Genomic DNA, 20,736 nt, shown 5'->3' with positions numbered 1-20,736 from the left:
CTAACAGCTTCTCTGACAGTTGACCAGGTATTATGGAGAAAGACAGGGCAGGGAGATTTGGAACAAGCATGTGTGAAGGTGAGGGCTGGCATATTAATTTGGGTGGTCAGGTATGCTTTTACAAAGAAGGTGACAACTGACACTTCTACTCATCTCCCTAAAGGCTCATTCTGATGAAAATACGCTCAAAATAAATTGGAAACAGACCTTCCTCTAACTTCCAAGATGAAACACACTTTAAAATGTGTTTTTGAAATTGCAATATTATGCCACTTTCAAAAAGAGTGCATGAGGTTCTGTATTAACCACATCTCACCTGGCATTCAGCTCAGGTGGCCAGAGAAGGGCTCACTTTGCTGGTGGGGACATTGGGTCTCTGCATGCACTGGGTTCTGGAGATCCTGAAGATCCCAGGACCCTCGCCGAAACCTCTTTCCAGCACCACTTGATTCCTCTCAGCATAGACCATAGGAGAATTTTTTTTTTTAATAATTTTTATTGTGCTTTAAGTGAAAGTTTACAAATCAAGTCCATCTCTCACATATAAACTTATATACACCTTACTACATACTCCCACTTACTCTCCCCCTAATGAGTCAGCCCGCTTCCTCCTTCCAGTCTCTCCTTTCGTGGCTGTTTTGCCAGTTTCTAACCCCCCTACCCTCCCATCTCCCCTCTAGAAAGGAGATGCCAACATAGTCTCGAGCGTCCACCTGATAACTAGTAGCTCACTCCTCATCAGCATCTCTCTCCAACCCATTGTCCAGGCCAATCCATGTCTGATGAGTTGTCTTCTGGAATGATTCCCATCCTGGGCCAACAGAAGGTTTGGGGACCATGACTGCTGGGATTCTTCTAGTCTTAGTCAGACCATTAAGTCTGGTCTTTTTATGAAAATTTGGGGTCTGCATCCCACTGATCTCCTGCTCCCTCAGGGGTTCTCTGTTGTGCTCCCTGTCAGGGCAGTCATTGGTTATGGCCGGGCACCATCTAGTTCTTCTGGTCTTAGGATGATGTAAGTCTCTAGTTCATGTGGCCCTTTCTGTCTCTGGGGCTCATAATTTCCTTGTGTCCTTGGTGTTCTTTATTCTCCTTTGCTCCAGGTAGGTTGAGACCAATTGATGCATCTTAGATAGCCACTTGTTAGCATTTAAGACCCCAGATGCCACACTTCAGAGTGGGATGCAGAATGTTTTCTTAATAGAATTTGTTTTGCCAATTGACTTAGATGTCCCCTGAAGCCACAGTCCCCAAACCCCCGCCCTTGCTCTGCTGACCTTCAAAGCATTCAGTTTATTCAGGAAACTTCTTTGCTTTTGGTCCAGCCCAGTTGAGCTGACCTTCCCTGTATTGAGTGTTGTCCTTTCCTTCACCTAAAGTAGTTCTTATCTAGTATCTAATCAGTAAATAACCCTCTCCCACCCTCCCTCTCTCCCCCCCTCTAGTAACCACAAAAGAATGTGTTCTTCTCAGTTTAAACTATTTCCATAGGAGAATATTTTTATTGATTAAACATGCTTTTCTAGTTCAGGTTGGAATAGCTTTGTCAGTGGACCAGGCAGTTCTGGGCGCGCCAGGGGGAGGGAGGGGTCCATAGCTGGAGTATGCTGTCTTTACTTTTAGGAGAAAAAGACAGTGAAATTGGAAGGGAGGAGAGAGGTTTTTCCCCAGGACCTTTTCTGGTAATCCCTTTTCCTCACACTCCTGGCTCACAGAGTTTTTATCCCAAGTGTGACTGTGAAGCTCTGCCCTCATTCCAGTCCTGGCTTGGGCTTGGTGGCATATTTGTGTACACCCAGTCATCCGGGAATTAGCTCAGATGGTAGAGCATTCGCTTTGCATGTGAGAGGTGGTGGGATCGACGCCCGCATTCTCCAGTTTTGACTGGCTTCTCCCTCTTGTTTGTATACTGTGTTCTCAGTTAGTCTGGCTTCTTCCGCTGACAGCCTAGGAGCTGCTCAGCTAGGAAGCTTGGCCACCTTGTTGCGTCACTACTACTACTCCCTACAGAAACAAGTATCCCAAGTTCCAACCTCCTGTACTTTCCACTTCTGCCCCTGGCTTGGTCACTCAGGCCTCCGCTCAAATTTCACCAAAACTGCTCTCATCAAAGCCGCAGGGTGATCCTTTAAAAATCATAAAATGCAATGGCAGCCTTTTTTTTTTTTTTTTTTACTTACTTTTGGCACTAGTTTTTTTTTTTTTTTTGAAATATGACCATTATTCCTCGCCCCACCCCCAGCCTCCATGAGAATCATCTGTTCTCTGGATTTATGTAACTCCAAGTGGTTTTGGGAGCCCTGGTGGTGCAGCGATTAGGAGTTTGGCTACAACCAAAAAGTCAGCAGTTCCAATCCATCAGCCGCCTCTTGGAAACTCTATGAGGAAATTCTAATCTGTCCTGTAGGTTTGCTATGACTCCGAACTCCGAATCGACTCTTAGCTACCAGTTTTTTGTTTTGTTTTGTTTTTATTAGTTTTTGAACTGGTTAATCTCCTTCATCTCTACTTTTTCTCTACCCTTCTGTTAAGAACGAGTGTTCTCTGAGATTCTATCCTTGGCCATCTTCTCATCTTAAGCTAATTTTGGGGTCTTTGTAACCATTCAGACTTGTATGTAAATATTTCTGTAACTCTGACCTTTGCCCCGCCGGGATGTTCTGAATTATTACCTTATCTCAGAGCTATACAGTATGCGTCACATACAATTTTAAATGTTCTAGAGACACATTGAAAAAGGTAAATGGAAACAAATGAAATTAATTTTAATATATTTTATTTATTAAATTATCATTTCAACAAGTGATTCATATGAAATTATTAAAGTATTTTTTAATTTTTTTTTCTTATACTAAGGTTTTGAAATACCATACATATTTTACGCTTGCAGCGTCTCATTATAGGCTGGCTGCATTTCAAATACTCTGTAGCCACATGTCACTAGTTGTTAACCATATTAAGCAGTGCATCCCTCTGGAGTTTATTTCTCCTGCCTTCAACTACAATCCCCATCTGCATTCTGGAGCACCACGTCTATTAGTTCCACCCTTCATCCCTGACTCCCTCGCTGATATCTCCACTGACACATCCCATGAGTGTTTCAGGACTAACAGGACCTGAAGAGAACCCAATAATTTCTCTCCCCAAACCTGCTTTAGTTAAAGAAGTTCCAGTGTTAGAGAAAAGCACCATCATCCATGCAATTGCCCAAGACAGAGACTCAAGGACTTTCATACCTCTTGTCAGCATGGGCATTCAGTTTTTCACTAAATCCTCTCAATTCAGCTTCTCTGTCTAAATTAGAAACACTAGGTTCTTTTTATTTTCCCCACAATAACTCAAGCTGATTTTGTCTCTGGACCTTTTCATAGTTTTTCCTTCTGCCTGTAAGTCTCTAAAGTCTTCACGTATCTGACTTTTCCATCACTCGGGCTCACCTTGAAGTCATCTCCTCAGAACACCTTTCCCTTAATCACATCAAGTGTTTCATTTCCATCATTTCTGAAATCATCTGGTTTATTATTTTATTTTTATTTTTCATCTCCCCATACAAAAATGTAATACCGTCTTGCTGGTGACTGAATCCCCAAGACTAATATATCATATAGTGCCCCTGAACCTAACAGTTGAGGTAGCCCCGTAATAAATGAGTGCTGAAGGGATGGAGGGATGAATGCATCTAACTCCACTGCCAGTACTCTGTGTACCTATTCAGCATCTTTGACAGGTCCATTAGGATAATGCCAGAACTCTCCTCCTGACCTTTGAGCTTATACTTCAAAGTTACAAAAGCACATACCCTTTGACGTGGCAATTCTACTTCTGACGGTGCTCTTGGGCATATACCAGAAAAATGTATGTATGAAGATAATCATTGCAGCACTATTTGTAACAAAAAAGGAACTGAAAACTACCTAAACACCTATCAATAAGAGAATAGTTTAATGTATCGTAGCAGATCCATATGATGGAAGCTTTGGTTAACTTAAAACGGAAAGGGAAGCACAAGATTAAAAAAAAAAAGAGAGAGAGAGAAATATTAAGGTCTATTGTTAAAAATAGGTTTTCCAAAGAGTATATAGCAGGAAGCCAAACCCTAGAAGCAAATCTGATGCTGTTGAGTCCATTCCACCCCATAGGACAGAGTGGAGTTTTCCAAGGTCTCTAAGGTTTCCAAGGAGTGTCTGGTGGATTTGAACAGCCTTAACCACTGCACTACCAGCACCCCAGCAAAGAGACAACCAAAAAAACAAAAAACAAAACAAATCTCATTCAAGTCCAGCCTATTCTGACTCATAGTGACCCTATAGGGCAGAGTTGAATTGCTCCTTGGGGTTTCCAACAAGCAGCTGGTGGATTTGAACTGCTGACCTTTTGGTTAGCAGCCAAGCTCTTAACCCAAAAATACACTTAGGTACACAGATCATTTCTTGTCATTCCTTTAGTAGTCTTTGGAAAGACACATAAGCATTTGATAACATTGATTGCATGTAGGCCAGGGAATTGAATGCCAGGGAACACAGCTGGGAGGGAAATTCTTCACTATTATCCTTTGGAAAACCTCTTGAATATTGAACTATGTGATTTTATTACCCATTCAAAATATTGGAAGCCCTGGTCACGTAGTGGTTAAGAGTTATGGCTGCTAATTGAAAGGCTGGCAGTTTGAATCCATCAGGTGCTCCGTTGAAACTGTATGGGGAGTTCTGCTCTGTCCTTGAGTCAGAATTGACCTGATGGCAACAGGTTTTTGTTTTTTTATTCAAAATATGCAAAATTTTAAAATTAAATATCTGTCTCAGTGGTCTCTGTAGTTCTGTATTAAAAAACAACAACAATGTGTATTCATTGTTTATGTCCAATTTCAGTCCAAACTCTCTGGACTCTGTACAGCAGTCTTCATCTACAAAGATAATTTGGATGTCCAGGGCCAGAAACTAAATATGTTTAGGACTACAGAAACCTTCATAAAAGAGATTTTCAAAATGAAACTCTTTTCCAGTCTTGGCAACTTGTCTTACCTATCTGCCCAAGGTTGAGAGTAAAGAAAAGAAACCAAACCCGTTGCCATTAAGTCCATTGCAACTCATAGCAACCTTACAGGACCGAATAGAACTGACCCCCAGCGCTCCCCAGGGGCACCTAGTAGATTCAAACTCCCAACCCTTTGGTTAGAAGCCATAGCACTTAATCACTAGGCCACCATGGTTTCCAGGTGATAAAGATTAGGTTGGAAATACAATGAGGGAACGGAAAGGGGAATCCCAGCAGAAAGCCTCCATCCATTAGCTCCCTTGGATTTTAATGGCCTGGAGGCAAGGATGTTGAATTTCAAGTGCTCCACCAAATTGAGTGAAAGGACTGTAGTAAAGCGACTCAAGCCACAGAAACCTAAACCCAGCATTCACTTTCCCAGCTACCCATAGCTGAAGCTGTCTGTGAGGAAAGATCAAACAGCGCCTGCTGGGGCTCAGGGATCTATCTAAGGCAGATAGATAGAGGCTGAACTGTAACCAGAGGCAGCTCTAGTCCTGTCAATCTGCCTGTAGTTCCACAAAGGCCAGCCATTAATCTGTACACCTGCCATTCACTCTGTGCATAATGTCCGCATATCTTCTCCCAGCCCCAACCTTTGGACAAGGGATGTCTTGCAGATCTATCAGGCCCTGGATCAAATTTCTGTCAGGTCTTTCCAATCTCAAAGGTTCGCTTGACCACTCTTTTAATCAAGACATCTAAATAACTTATTTATTCATTCAGTAAAAATGGGATTTAATGGATGAAATCTCCAGGTATGCTACCAGCACACAATGAAAATGAGTTTCCTGTGTGCATAAAATGGAGGTCAGAAATAAAATCCATCACAATATTCTGAAATAACTCAGCTAAGGGAGGTATGTGCAGCCTCCAGATATCAGGGAGAAAGGCCATAGCTGCTGGCCTGGAGGAGCTGAAGGTTTTTCTTGATGGGATGACTCAGGGAGAATGTGGAGCACAAGGGACTTACAGTGTTGTTGGAAGGGGAATGGGAGGAACAAGAAGAAGTAGACTAAACAACTCTCCAATACTTCATGGTCCCCACCTGTTTCCAGATAGATCCTGTAGTGTCAACTATTAAAGCTGAAATTGATTGCTTTCTAACAGGATTTTTCAGCAACTGAAAAACAAAACAAACCCCCTTTCATGTCTAAAGGATGGAATATTGAGTTTTAAACTAAAATGCTCATTTTGCGTTACATATAAATGTACAAGTTACACGTAAACACGGTTTCCTGCTTATATATAGCTAGTCATAATGGGGGGAGCCCTGGGGCTGCAGTAGTTAAAGTGTTCAGCTACTAACCAACCCATCTGCTACTCCAGGGGAGAAAGATGTGACAGCCTGTGTCCCTAAAGACTTACAACCTTGGAAATCCTATGAGGCCGTTCTGTTTGTCTTTTGGGTCACTGTAAGTCAGAATCAACTGGACAGCAGTGGGTTTGGTTTTGGTTTAGCCACACTGGGAGATGACAGGTGAAAATGGATCCTGGAAACGCGACTCCAAACCATCTCCCAGACCTTACTAAGTCAACAGTCAATTAATAATCCTAAATCTTTAAACACAAGAGCCACAAGACATTCTGGGATACCTGTGCTAATTAACCAGCAGTTACCGCTGTAGCCTCCGCTGGATAGGACTTGCTTTCTTCTCTCCGTGAAATTGGAAAGTATAAATTTTGATGGTGACGAGAAATTTCCCACAGCGATCTTCTCCAGGTCTTCCTTGCCCCCCTCCCCCCCATATCAAAGATGCTCGCGCGTTCCTGAGATGCTAAGCAGTTACTATATTTGGATACTGGCTTCAAACCTGGTGGCAAGAGGGCATGACATTTGTTGATCAGAATTGCAAATAAGCCAAAATCTTTAAAGTGAACGTAGTTGAGGGGCATTAGCGCAAATGGTAGAGCGCTCGCTTAGCATGCGAGAGGTAGTGCAATCAACGCCAGGGTTCTTCTGTTTTTCCTCTGGCTGAAAACAAGACCAAAAAACCCCCTGCAAAATCAAACCCTTCCGGTCGAGTCGATTCCGACTGATAGCGACTGTAGGACAGAGTAGGACTGCCCCCAGAGAGTTTCCAAGGAGCACCTGGTGGATTTCAACTGCCAACCTTCTGGTCAGTAGCCATAGCAGTTAACCACTACGCCACTAAAAAAAAAAAAAAAAAAAAAGACCAGGACAAAGGAAATCAGAGAGAGTGGTGGGGACAGGACCCCAAGTAGGCTAGAGTGAGTTCCGGGAAGTAAGAGTAAGGCAGAGTAAATTCCTCTGTACTGAGTTGTCCTGAATATTTTCGTCCATTTTTGTGGGGCTGTAGCCTGAGAAACAGCAACCCTTCAAGAGAAAGACCTGGTGACCTTCTGTAAATGTTACAACCTAGGAAATCTTACAGGGCAGTTGTGTCTCTACGAGTTTTTGACGCAAAGGCAGAGAACAGCAGCCTGGAAACAAGAAAGCTAATGGCTGGCCCCTAGAAAATCTAGACAAACCAGAGAATTTGTGAGGCTGGGGTCTCCCAGTTTAATGGCCCTGAGGAGGGGGCATGAAGAGTGAGAGAGTGAGTGAAAGGAAGATTCTGAGACCTAGTGGAATCTTCAGAGAAAATTCATTGGGAAGTGTGGGAGCAGGGGGGTAATCCGAAATAGGTGGTCAACACGGAAGGAAGTGTAACGTCAGTTTCAGACCCCTCCATCACTGACCCACCATCACGGACGTTACAGGTCATTGTAATGACAGTCCAGATTCATATCCTTGGAATGTCCTCAAAACTTAAAAAAAAAGAAAACATAGATGCAATTTTCCAGCACCAATGCCAAAACCTGAGTTGATTTTTTCTCCTCTATTAAAAAAACAAAAAAATTTTTTTTTTAGTTTTAGAGGCAGAAATATGAAAAAAAAAAAAAAAAAAAAAAACTCCCAACCAAGGATAGTGAAAAGCAATTTTATCCCCACCAGTTCTCAGATCCTGGTGAGGGTCAAGACAGTGAAGAGAAGGTAGGGAGACTTCTGTTTCTCCTGCTGCAGAGCTGTGGGAGTCCTTGCCTTTCACCCTCAGCTCACAACTTTCCTCTCCTTCAACCTGAGCTAAGCACCTGAGTCTCAAGTCCTCAGGTCTTGAGCCATCAAGAAGCCTCTTAATGATGCTCTGGACATGAAGGAATCCTGGGAAACTAGCACTGGTAAGGGTAGAGATACAATGCAGAGGAAATGGGTTGAGATAATGCCCACAATATGCTTCTAATAATTATAGGCAGGTAGGATAACTCATCAATTCCAGCACAAATCCATTTTCCTCATGCCACATGACAAATTCACAAGTGTGTTTTGTCTTCCCAACAGCAAAATGAAGACTAAGAATATGGATTACAACTGATATAATTTCACAGTGTGGCATCTCTCGCACTCAGCACTATTCCATTAAAACAAGTTAGAAAACACAATTTGAATAGGGCATTAATAAACTAATCAGCTTGTATTCAGTATTTTGAATCTTGGTAATATATTAATTGTTTTATTAAACTTGATAATAATCTTTATATCTATTAAATAACATTGAATTTTTATTCAATACTACTAAATTAAATTTTAAAAATTAATTTAATAATGAGAAAAATGAAAGGTGGTAGTTTCCATTCCATTTTACAAAATTATGTGCATTAATGTATAAAATATAAATAAGATGAAAATAGAAAATTGTATTAAAAGAAACTTAAAAACTAAATTATGTGTCAATAAAATATTAATTCTTAATGCATGCATTAGAAAAATCATTAAAGGACATTATCAGACAATTTTGAAAATGATGTGTTGACAAATTTTATAGCATTTTTCATAGTACTTCTTAGATTTTAGATTCCAGTGTTGGAATCATTTGAAGTACAAATGATTAAATATGCTGTGTATTCAACCAAATAAGTAAGAAAAAAGAAATACTGAAGAAAGCAGAAAGAATAAATGGTAAAGATAAGTGGGGTAATTCATTAATTAGAAAATAGAAATATCTGGCTGGTCTATTGGGAAAAAAATTCAATCATCAGTCAAATAAAAAAAAAAGATGGCCTAAGCCCAAATTTCTTTGCTCTTTTGCTCTCTCAAGCAAAATGAATTAGTGGATGCTGAGATACCACATTTTAAAAGGATAGTTTGTTGAAATGTTAATTTGTGTTTTATGTAGCTGTTCTCCTGGGTGCAGAGAAATAGGCCCCATGCCAAAGCTATGGCAAGGAAAGAAGAGTCCTGGAAAAGAAGGGAAGGTGAGGACCTTTTTCCTCTTTACGCATCGCTGCCTTCTAGGGGTTACCTTCCCTTGGCTCATCCTGGTTTTCCTTCATCGTCTAAGTACAATCTGTTGGAGTGTCAGTCAAGGCATTGCCAGTCCTGTCATATGCGGAACTATAAAAATGTAAAAAAGAACAAACTCATTGCCATTGGGGCTTTATTTCCTCTGGTCTGCCCCTCTCTCCCTGAGTCAGTGACTGCATTTAGGGCCAGGCTGCAGGGGAAAAAAAAAAAAGGAATTGGACCTGCAACGCACTTTTGGAATCACAGCTCCTCTGAACAAACAGAAAACAAATACGTAGATCTACATAGTGGCAGTGGCGGACGTAACAAAATCGAAAAAGCATGCACTTTGACAACTAATTTCAAAGTGTTCAATATTTCCTCATTTTCAACAGATCAAAATTCAAAGTGCAAAATGTGGAGAATGTGGGCATCGATCCCACTACCTCTCACATGCTAAGCGAGCGCTCTACCACTTGAGCTAATTCCCCACGTGCCTTAATTGTGTTATATTTATTCAGGAATCGAAATACACTCTAGTATCCACTATCTCGAGCAGTCCGGAATACCAGGATATTCTAGGTCATTAAAGCGGAACCATATGGATCTCTGTTGCCGCAGTGGTTAAGCGCTCCTGTGCTAACCTAAAGGTTTGAACGCATAAGCCGCTCCGCGGGAGAAAGATGTGGCAGCCTGCTTCCGCAAAGATCTACAGCCTTGGAAATGCTGTGGGACAGTTCTACTCTGTCCTACAGGATATGCAAGAGTCGGAACCAGTAAACAGCAACAGGTTTGGTTTTTAGTGGAATTAATGCGGAATCAGGACTCCAGTCAGGCCGGGCCATCTTCAAGATGGCCTGGGGCAAGAGCTCGGTGACTGCTTAGTCTGCTGTGCCGCCAGGGAGAAGAAAAGGTAAACCCGGAAGAGGTCGCAGTTGCAAAGCTCAGGCTCCGCCAACATTTTACGTTTCTGATTTTCAAGAAGAGAGGACGTCTCAACTAGAGAGGACCTACCCAGAAAGGTCTGCGGCGTGGCATAGCTCTCCTAGAATGACCATCTGACTCTTTGAAAGACGTGGTTGTCGCCACCCAGGAGGAGGCAGTGGGGCTGCTTCTTCCCAATTCTGGAAGGCAAACTGCGCCACGTATTTCTGCTCGGTTTAGAACCAAACCCTTAAACTTGTTAGGCTAGCGTAGTAACCGCCATAATCCGGAAACTTGTCGATTTGTGAGTTCTCTTTTTCTAACTTCTGAGAGATTTGGGTTGAATCTCCATTAAGGTGTGTCATATAGAACTCATATATCCCCATCATATGAAAAAAAAAAAAAAAGAGAACAGCAAAAATCTCCACAGTATTACACAAAGGAGCCATGGGAGTCATGAGGCAAGATCTTATTAGACTGAAGGAATCAAGAGTGGACCTTGAGAAATGGAGATGAGGAGGGAACACAGGGCTAAGAACACCCACTTGTTTCTTTGTGTCTATGTGTGTGTGTAAAATACTCATGGAGGGAAGCAGTGATTGAAAAGCCTGGACACTTGGAGTTATGTTGGGAGAATATTGCGGAGGCTTAAGAATTTTGAAGAATTCACGAGAACATTTCAGGAAAAGTGTTAACGAGGTTAGAAATAGTGAAACTGAAATCGGGTGAAAAGGAAAGAATTTCTAAAAGTATTTATGGATTGAGGTTTATCCTCTGTTGTCCGGTCAGCTCTTGAGGTTAGCGTCGTTGGTCTTTCTGCATCTCCAGCACCCACTGCACTGCCTGTGCCAGAATGCATCCTCCACACATTGTAGAATGAATGAAACGATAGAGGAATGAGAAGAAAGAGCAAGATTCTAGAGAGGTTGCACAGAAAATATTTGTCAAGACATTGGATGAAGAGATTTGAGGGAGAAGAAGGAGTTAAGAGTACTTAACAGTGTTGTGGTGGGTTTTTTTTTTTAACAGTGTTGTACAGGGTGGCCGACACAGAACAGACTCTGAATTCATGTCTGGTGAATGGAAGATTAAATCTACAATTTTGTAAGTACTCGTTAAATGAATGAATGCATGAATGAGCTGATGTGCAGAAAAACAGACACTGAGACTGTGTACTGGGTTAAAGGAAGAGCACACATTTGTTTGTCTTTTAAAATTTGATAGATCTTATTTTCAGAGAAGTTTTAATTTTACAGAAAAATAACCGGAAACTTACAGGGGCTTTCCTTATACTCCTTCTCTACCCTCAGTTTCTCCTACTATTTACATTTTGAATTAGTGTGGTGAATTTGTTATGTTTGATGTACCAATATTGATACATTACTATCAACTAAAGCCCATGCTGTACATTAGGGTTCTCTCTGTGTTGTGCAATTCTATGTGTTTTTGACAAAGGCATAATGTCATGTGTCCACTATTACAGTATTATACAGAACAGTTTTACCACCCTAAAAATCCCCTGGGCTCTACATTTTCATCACGCCCTCCCTCCCCCTGAACCTCTGTCAACCACAGGCTTTTTTTTTTTTTTTTTTAATGTCTCCAGAGTTTTACTTTTCCAGAATGTCATATAGTTAGAAGCATACAAGTAGGTTTTTTTAGACTGGCTTAATTCACTTTCTCATATGCATTTAAGTCTCCTTCATGAGATTTTTCATGCCTTGATAGCTCATTTGTTTGTGTCACTGAATAATATTCCATTGTATGAATGCATCACAGTTTATTATGAACTCACCTATTGAAGGGCATCTTAGTTACTTCCAATTTTTTGGAATTTATGAATAACTTTCCTGTAAACATCCATGGGCAGGGTTTGTGTGGATGTAATTTTCCAACTCATGTATGTATATACCTAGGAGTACACTTGCTGGATCCAAGCTTTTTAAATTAAAAAAAAAAAAAAAAAATCAGCTTTCCATTTCTGGGTTTGCTCCTTACAGTTATGTGACCTGAAGAAAATGATGTAAATCCTCTGAGCACACAGTGCTGAAAAAGTCTTTGAGGCTTGGAAGTTCCTGGTAGGCCTGGATGGACTGGAGAGTGAAGTAAGGCTGTGGCACTTAGGGCTTTGAATTTTAAAATGGACTTGCAGGAAGCATTTAGGTGTAATGGTAGTTCAGGCACTTTGCCAGAGAGACATATGGGCATGTAGGACAGCTGCTATTGACTGAAGTGTGTCCCCTCAAAATATGTGTTATAATCCTAACGTCTGTGCCTGTGGTTATAATCCCACCTCTAAATGGGTTGTCTTTGTTAGTAAGACTGAATTGGAGCTCTGGTGTTGCAATGGTTAAGAGCTACAGTGAGCTATGGCTGCTGACTATAAAGTGGGCAGTTCAAAGCCATCAGCCACTCCTTGGAAACACTATGGGGCAGTTCTACCCTGTCCTATTGGGTTGTATAAAGTGTGTCTTAAATCAATCTCTTTTGAGATATAAAAGAAATCTCTTTTAAGATATAAAAGAGATTAAACAAGCAAGCAAAAAAAGCAGAGATAGGGGAAGAGAGGTGTCAAGCCACATGAAGATTGCCCAGTAGCAGAAGCTCAGAAGGGACAAGGACCTTCCTTCTGAGCTAACAGAGAAAGAAAGACTTACCCTAGGGCCGGCGCTCTGAATTCAGACTTCGGGCCTCATAAATTGTGAGAAAATAAATTTTTGTTTGTTAAAGCCATCTACTTGTTGTACTTCTGTTATAGCAGCAGTAGGTAACTGACACTCAGGGCTTCTCTCCTCTTTCCACCTTCCTTTCCCTTACATGTAGTAGAGATCTCTGCTCTCTAGATGACAACCACAAAGCTTCTCACCTGTGACAGCAGGTTCAAATCTTGGTAACAGTTGGAATTAGGTCTTTTTGTTTTTTCTTTTCTTGTGGGCATAAATAGAATGCGGCTGACAATGACTTGACCAACGCTCCAAGTCAAGAACTGTAAAAAGGTGGAGGAAACCAAGAAGCAGCAGCAAGGAAGGAATCTTGAGGAGACTGGGATCCTCAGAGAGGGAGAAAGTCACCAGGCTGTGCTGGGCATTTTGCATGGAGGATGAATGGTACATCTCAGAAGGGGGGAGCCTGAACATCACCTCTATTCTCTGGACAGAGAAAAGATAACTTCAGCGGTGATGAGAAGGCATCCCTGCTAATTCAGACTGAGATTTATGCAGAGATTTAGGATGGCAAATAAGAAGACCAAAGCCTGGAAGCTAAAGGGGCCATATGTAGGAGAGAATGCACAGGGCAGCACTTGAAAAAGGATTTTAGAAAACCAAAGAGTCAGGGAAAGTAAGGTTCTAACACAAAATGAAATTGGTATAGAAAATTCTGGCAGGCAGAGTGGGAACAGTAGGCAGTTAACTGTGGCTGTAAACATCTGCTCAGATCTCACCATTGAAGTCTGTGTCTTCTTACAGTAATGAAAGTCCAGAGCAAAATCCTACATGTTGGTTTTGTTTTCCAGGGAGTTGATTCCGACTCCTAGCAACCCTATATGACAGAGTAGAGCTGCCCCCAGAGGGTTTCCTATTCTATAATGTTTATGGGAGAAGATCGCAACCTCTTTTTTGTACTGAGTTAAAACTGCCACGGTTTTGGTTAACAGCCCAGTACTTAACTTTGCACCACTACCCAAATCAAAAAAAATCCATAACCCACTGCCATCGAGTTGATTCTGATAGTGATCCTGTAGGGCAGAGTAGAAGCCTACAAGACAGAGTAGAACTGCTCCACAAAGTTTATAAGGAGTGGCTGGTGGACTGGAACTGCAGAACTTTTGGTTAGCTGCTGGGCTGTCGTCTGCTGTGCTATCAGGGATCCAAAGAGAGACTTGCCCGATTCTGCAACTTTGGCTCCAAAGAGAAAGTGGTTCCTACAGGGATTAAACCCACAATCTTGGTGTTATTAGCACCACGTCTAACAGACTGAGCTAAGTGGCCAGCACTTAGTGAGGCATTTCTGCTTTTCACCCCTCTTCAACTTCAGCTTAAGCCTCAGAGATACCAAGGATCCATGATGAGGTTCTACCAACAAAGGCCCTATGGAAATGGGATGGACCCTCAGGAATGCAGGACTGGTTAGGCCTGGGATATTATACAGTTTCGAAGATTGAGAAAAAGAAAATTCTTATATTTGGGTGTGCTGTGGAACTGGGCTCTTCCACCGACTCCTCGTCTGCCTGCCAACAGAGATCCTGGCCCCAGATGTCAGCCTCTAATCTCTTCTACTCTTGATCCGGACTTACACAGTTGACTCTCTCTTCTCTCAGGCTACAACTCAAATATCGTTTCCTCAGAGGGCCCTTCCCTGACCTCACAAGTTAAATCAATGCCCTCCCTGCCTCTCTATCCATTGTGTTTATAAAATCCTGTGTGGCAATGTATATTAAATTATTGTTTCTCTCCTACAGTAAAGATTTATTAAAAGGTTCATAGTCTAGATCCTCCCAGTTTATCCTCGGTGGCTAGGGTTAGAATGATGTTCTTTGTAGCTACTAGCTGTCCAGAAATTGGTGACATAGAGGGGAAACACTTTCCTCTGTGTTAAGTTCCTCCATGGAGTAAATTCAAGAAGAAATAATTATTACGCTAAGGAAAAGTGGCAAGCTGCGAGGCCCTCTGGTGTTCTGGAATGGACAAGATAACTTTCCACAGCTGGAAGCAAGATTAATCCACTCATGAAATTTTTGTGGCGTTCATTCTCAGCTTCAAAGTCAGAAAATAGGTGTTTTTGAGCTCTTACAGGTTTAATAGAAAGCCAAATGTCATAATTAATACACAAGAAAGAGCAGTATTCAAATATTTACAGTGGTATTCCGTGATTGTATAGTGCTTATTACTCTGTGTTGCGTTAGCATCCTCATTTTGAATTCAAATCATGGCACTGTAGAAATTTCTGTTCTCCCACCCCACCCCACCCCGCCCCACCCCACCCTACCCCACCCCACCCCACCCCCCTTGGACACTGATTCTAAGGTTTAATGGGAAGTTAGGCCTTGTTCTATTCAGAAGAGATATAAAGAAAACGTTCTTCTGTTCCTTTTTTCTGGGCACCGACAGTCAATCCAGACAAGAAGAGGAAAGGAGGTAAGAGTTTCCACATTCCTTTGTCTCTCACTCTCTTTCCCCTTCTCTTTCTACCTTCACTGAAGACAATGTCCAAAATTATATTTTAAGGATTAGGAGACATTCAGCTACCTTACTGAAGGGTGTTTCAGGAGTGTACAAGGTCTTAAGAAAAATGAAACAGTAAGTAATGAAAGTGAATCGGCAATGGCTTCGTTTGTCTAGAGGGTGCATGTCCAGAGTGTGCATGGGTTTTCTGGGAATGAAGCTGAAAGACAAGTCAGCTGTTCTCATGAAGAACTGTAGGGGTCATGATAAACTGTTTGATACTCTCTGTATCCAAAAGTTTGTTCTTAAATGATTTTAGATTGGACTATAACTGAATTGGATTTCCAGATGATTATAACAGGGAAAAAGAGTTGAGTGCAAAGGCCAGGAGAAGAATAAGGTTATTATCATAATAGTTCAGGCAGAGATGGCGAACATCCTTAATGGAGCAGGACAGTGGAGATAAACTCCTTCATTCATTTAACAAATCCTCATTTGGGGGCATACTGTATGTACCTAGGCACTGAGTACCTCCCTGGGCATTCAGCTGCTGGGTGATCACAAGATAGTATTAACCCCAAGGCCATGGGTGCCAGGCACTTTCAAAAGATATCTCATGTTGAGTTATGTGGGAAGCCTCAAGGAACTGCTGCTTCTGTACATGGAGAAATATCATTCCATCAAGCAGCACAGCACACAGAGGGGGACTTGGGTCTTCTGGGGCTTAATTTAACCATCTTGTCTGGCAGGGAGATCAGTGGAGCAGTCAGAGGGGTTGTCTCTGAATCTGAAGATCCTATGCTGAAGATTCCAGGGGAGTTTATTTTTCTTTGTAGAAATTGTCAATAGACTTACTGTTTCAAAAAGAAAAGAAAGCTGAGCAACAAAGGCAATAAGAAAACATCTACTTTCACAATCCCTTTTTACAGATAGTGGGTTTGGAGTTGCAACCAGAAGTTGGTGTAAATTTCTGGAGAATCAACATACTCCCTTTCGAAAAACTAGTGAGTTGAAACTGGGAATTGCATGAGAATCTGGGAGCGGAAGGGCTAAAGGTTTTTTTTTTTTTTTTTTCTTCTTCTTCTTTACTTCAGTCTGCGCCTGTGAGGGCAGCCCCGGTGCCACAGAATCAAATAAAGCAGGAAAAAGAATAGAGACAGGCCATGCAGTAGGCTGCATTTTAGCCGAGGCGATAAACTTGACCTTTTGATTAGCAGCTCAGAGCTTAAATCAGTGTGTCACCAGGGCTCCTACAGGACACACCAAACCAGAAAACCAAACCCGTTGCCATTGAGTTGATTCTGGCTCATAGTGACACTATAGGTCAGAGAAGAACTGCCCCATAAGGTTTCCAAGAGCAGCTGGTAGATTAGAACTACTGACCTTCTGGTTAGCATCCTGAGCCCTTAACCACTGCACCACCAGGCCTCCTACAGGACACAAGGCGGCCATTAACAGTGATGGTCCGTGGTGGGGCAAACAGAAAGGCCGTGATGGAGTGTAAAAACTGCACGTTTGTCTTTCCCGTCCAGAAGTGTACCACCTCTTCCAAATTTTCAAAGGAAAAGTTTGAGCTTCATAATCCTATAGGACCACCACAGGGCCTATTGAATTCTTTAAAACACCTCCGGGCTGGGAGGAAGACCAGGTCCAAGGACCAACTCCAGCTCCTCAGGGCCACGTTTCTCTCTTTTCTGAAGTCACCCGGATTCTGTCCGCCGCCTCCCGTGTCCTCCCAGCCACGTGCTCTGTTCACCAGGATAGAAAAAAAACCGTCCATTCCCAGAGCCAGGACTCTGGGCCTGCTCCTCTGCTGTGTGCGCCCCTGAGCCTCACCAAGCTCTTTCCGCAGGAGAGGAGGAGTGCTCCCGGTAGCGACCACCCAGGCGTCACCTCCACTTGGGGCGCTGGGGCGTGGTGTGGACGTCAGTGCAGCTGGGGATGGAGGTTCTGTGGATACAAGCACAGAAACTCTTGGTAAACTTTGTGCTGCTGCTTTCTCCTGACTGATCCCCTTCACCCACCCACCACCGCCATCACTGCCACCACCGGTCACTAGATAGAAACGCGATCCAGATCCTTCCCGTTCCTCTGTGAAGGTCTCACCGCTCACCAGCTGCTTGTCCTTGCTCAAGGTTATTTTCACACCGGTCAGTGAGGGCTCCAATCCCCCGGCGCTCCAAGGGAGAAAGATGTGGCAATCTGCTTCCTAAAGTTTACAGTCTGGGAAACCCTATGGGGCAGTTGGGAAACCCTATGGGGCAGTTCTACTCTGTCCGATGGGTTCACTTAGTCTGAACGGACTCCATGGCAATGGGTGGTGCTCTCTGCCCTCCTGGTTTTTGCTTCTGTCTTTTTCGTTATGTGGCTGTAGCTGTTTTGGGGGTGAACTTTTACAGCTAAACTTTGAAGGAAATGAAACAAGATCCGCGGAGGATTCTGTGTTAATTCTCAGGAAAGAGCGTTAAAACATAGAGCGAAGAGTTCCCAAAACGAGAGACATTTTCATGCAAAATGAGCTGGTAAAAATGGTACTATTTTGTGGATTTGTACCAGATTCAAATTTTATTCCTGTAAATCTTATCTAGCCTCCCTCGCTTTTCTCCAACCTGTCTCTCCAGGTTTGTGGTGATAGAATCTGATTCTTATTTCATTCCTTGTAAATCCTTACCATCCTCCCTTGCAGCTCCTGACCCTTCTCGCTGAGGAGTGATAATAAGAGAAAGTCCCAGCAACTAGGAGGGCCTCGTCATTAAAAAAAGCCGTTTCAGAATTTTTTAATAATCCATGTGTCTCATAAGTAACACTGCAGAACACCCACTCTCCCAGGAAAACAAGAAGGTAAAATCTCAAAACAGCGAGGAGTAGAACCTGGAATCTTCTGATCTTGAGGAAGAGGCCTTATCCATTCCTCCACGACTTTAAAAGGGAATACCTTTGGCAATGTTGCTAATTAACTTTCATGATTTTGCACTTTTATACCATCTGTTTCTGGCTGTGGCTGATGTCCACTTGGCCTCCCACACACTGTCTGCTCCCAAGCTTCCTAGCTGAGTTGTTGTGTGCCTTAGAGGTATTCTAACTCATAAAAAAAAAATAGGACTCTATAAAACAGATTAGAGCTGCCCCATAGGGTTTTCTCCACTGTAATCTCCAGGGGAGCAAATCCCCAGGTCTTTTCTCCAGGAGCTACTGGTGGGTTCAAACCAAACCTCTGACCTTTTGCTTTGATTAGCACTCCAGTGCTTAACTGTGAGACAAGGTAAAAATTCATGACCTACCTTTGAGCCTCATTAATTCAATTTTCCTCTGACTTCAGGTCCTTAGCCTCATGGTGAGAGCCCTGGAAACAGCAGATAACGGAGGAAGATTGTAGGTTCATCTGTCCTAGAGTGGGAAACAAAACAAAACTAGCTATCATGGACCAAGGTGAACAAATGGAAAACCTGAAAAGCTCGCCAACTGAATGAGCTATCAATTCTTTCTCCAGGTTGGGCTGTTTTCCCTCCTGTATTCTCAGGGCCCAGGGTACACACCACAATTGTAACATTTATCACCCTATTCTGTAAACAACTGCTTAGTTGTCTTCTCCGCTAGATTTTACATTCTTTGAAGGCAGCACCTTCAGTGTCTACCATAACTAATTTTACATTATACATCTATGTGCGTGAGTGGAGAATTGAGTAAGAAAAATGCCTCAGGCATCAGGAAAAGGGTCTAATTTTTGGTCTAGATAGATGGATTATCACAGATCTGAGATCCCATGCTATTCCAGTTCGCATGCTTAAACAGAAAAGCAGTCAAATTCTATATAGAGTAAACCTGATAACCAAACCCATTGCTGTCCAGTTAATTCCAACTCATCGGACACTGCAGGAAAGGACAGAACTGCCCCGTGTTGACCCCATAGGACAGGGTAGAGCTCCCTCATAGGGTTTCCAATGCTGTAAATCTGTACGAAAGCAGACTGCCACATCTTTCTGCCGTGGAGCAGCTGGTGTGTTCAAACCACCAACCTTTGGGTTTTTCACCACCAGGGCTCCTTCTATATACAGTCCCAAAAAGCAAACCCATTGCCATCAAGCTGATTCCAACTCATATCAGCATCATAAGACAGAGTAGAACTGCCCCACAGTGTTTCCAGGGAGCACCTGGTGGATTCTAACTGCCAAATTTTTGGTTAGTAGCTGTAGCACAAAGTAGCTCTTAACCACTATGCCATGAGGGTTTCCTCTATATACAGTAGAAGTATCCTAATTTCATGAATATAGCTTTGAGGTGTGGCTGTACAAATTTCCAGGGGTTGGATGGAGTTGGGACTGACATTTGTCCAGTAAACCCAGAGGTAGTGAGATTGGGACAGTAGAGCTGGGCTGACAGGTAGCCCTCCCAAGTAAAGAGAATACCTGGTCTGCTAGTACGAAAGAAAAAGCTTAGTGAGCCAAGAGCACAAGAAACTCACATTTTTCGTATTATTTACATGGTTAGATTTGAGTTTTTTCACAATGTCAGGAATCAGAGAGATTCAGAACAAAATGCATGTAAGATGTACTTATATGAAAAATCAAGCTCAGTGACCTCTCCCCAGTAACAGGAAACTTTTAGCAACAGTTCTACAACAATTAAAACAACACTCAACTGGGTTAAACAGAGTGGATTTATTATCACACATAACGATAAATCCAGAGGGTAGGGAAGCTACCTGGCTGGTAGGACCCAGGTTCTTTGACTCTTCACCCTGCCATCCTCAACATATAAGTCTCATAGTCCAGCTGGTCCCCTGCAGTACTTCAAACATTCACAATTTCAGACCAAGTAAGAAGGAAAACAAACAAATATCTGTGTTATAAAGTGAGGACAGTCTCTTCTATATGCTTCCCAGTGTCATTAGCTACATTTGTACCACATACCCTTGCCTAAATCTTACTGCCATGAAGAAGGGAACCACAATGATTAAGCAGATCAATCACAATTCAGACTCTGCAGCTGAGAATGGGATCCACCACCTCTAAAGCACAGGGCAGAATAGAGGTGGCTCCATGAAGAAAATCATTTTCCTGTTGGCAACGGGGCCTGGCGGGTGCTGTTAGTGGCTGATTGTGGTGCAGGCAAGTATTAGTGGCTGCGATGCCCTACTCCATCTCCACGTTGGAAATAAAATGTTCGTTTTTTTTATTTTTATTTTTTAAAGAATTTTGAGTCTTCCATTAATTAACCCACAGGAGGCCATAAGTAGATTTCCAGGTCTAAGCATCATAGAACTAATTTGATCTAGAGCTTTTATTCAGTACCAATGTTGAGAAAAATGGCATTAATTCTATGTGCTGACAT

The 20,736-nt window shown here is 42.4% G+C and overlaps 1 non-coding gene across 1 annotated transcript; it reads right to left on the bottom strand.

The window, feature by feature from the left end:
• Positions 1-9,737: 9,737 nt before the first annotated feature.
• Positions 9,738-9,810, bottom strand: TRNAA-AGC (transfer RNA alanine (anticodon AGC)). Its single transcript has one exon. It is a non-coding gene; the product is annotated as a tRNA-Ala (tRNA).
• Between the last annotated feature and the right edge of the window lie 10,926 nt (positions 9,811-20,736).

The sequence above is a fragment of the Elephas maximus genome, chromosome 1, assembly GCF_024166365.1.
Source record: "Elephas maximus indicus isolate mEleMax1 chromosome 1, mEleMax1 primary haplotype, whole genome shotgun sequence".
Classification (NCBI taxonomy): domain Eukaryota; kingdom Metazoa; phylum Chordata; class Mammalia; order Proboscidea; family Elephantidae; genus Elephas; species Elephas maximus.
This window is presented reverse-complemented; position numbering and strand designations above follow the sequence as displayed.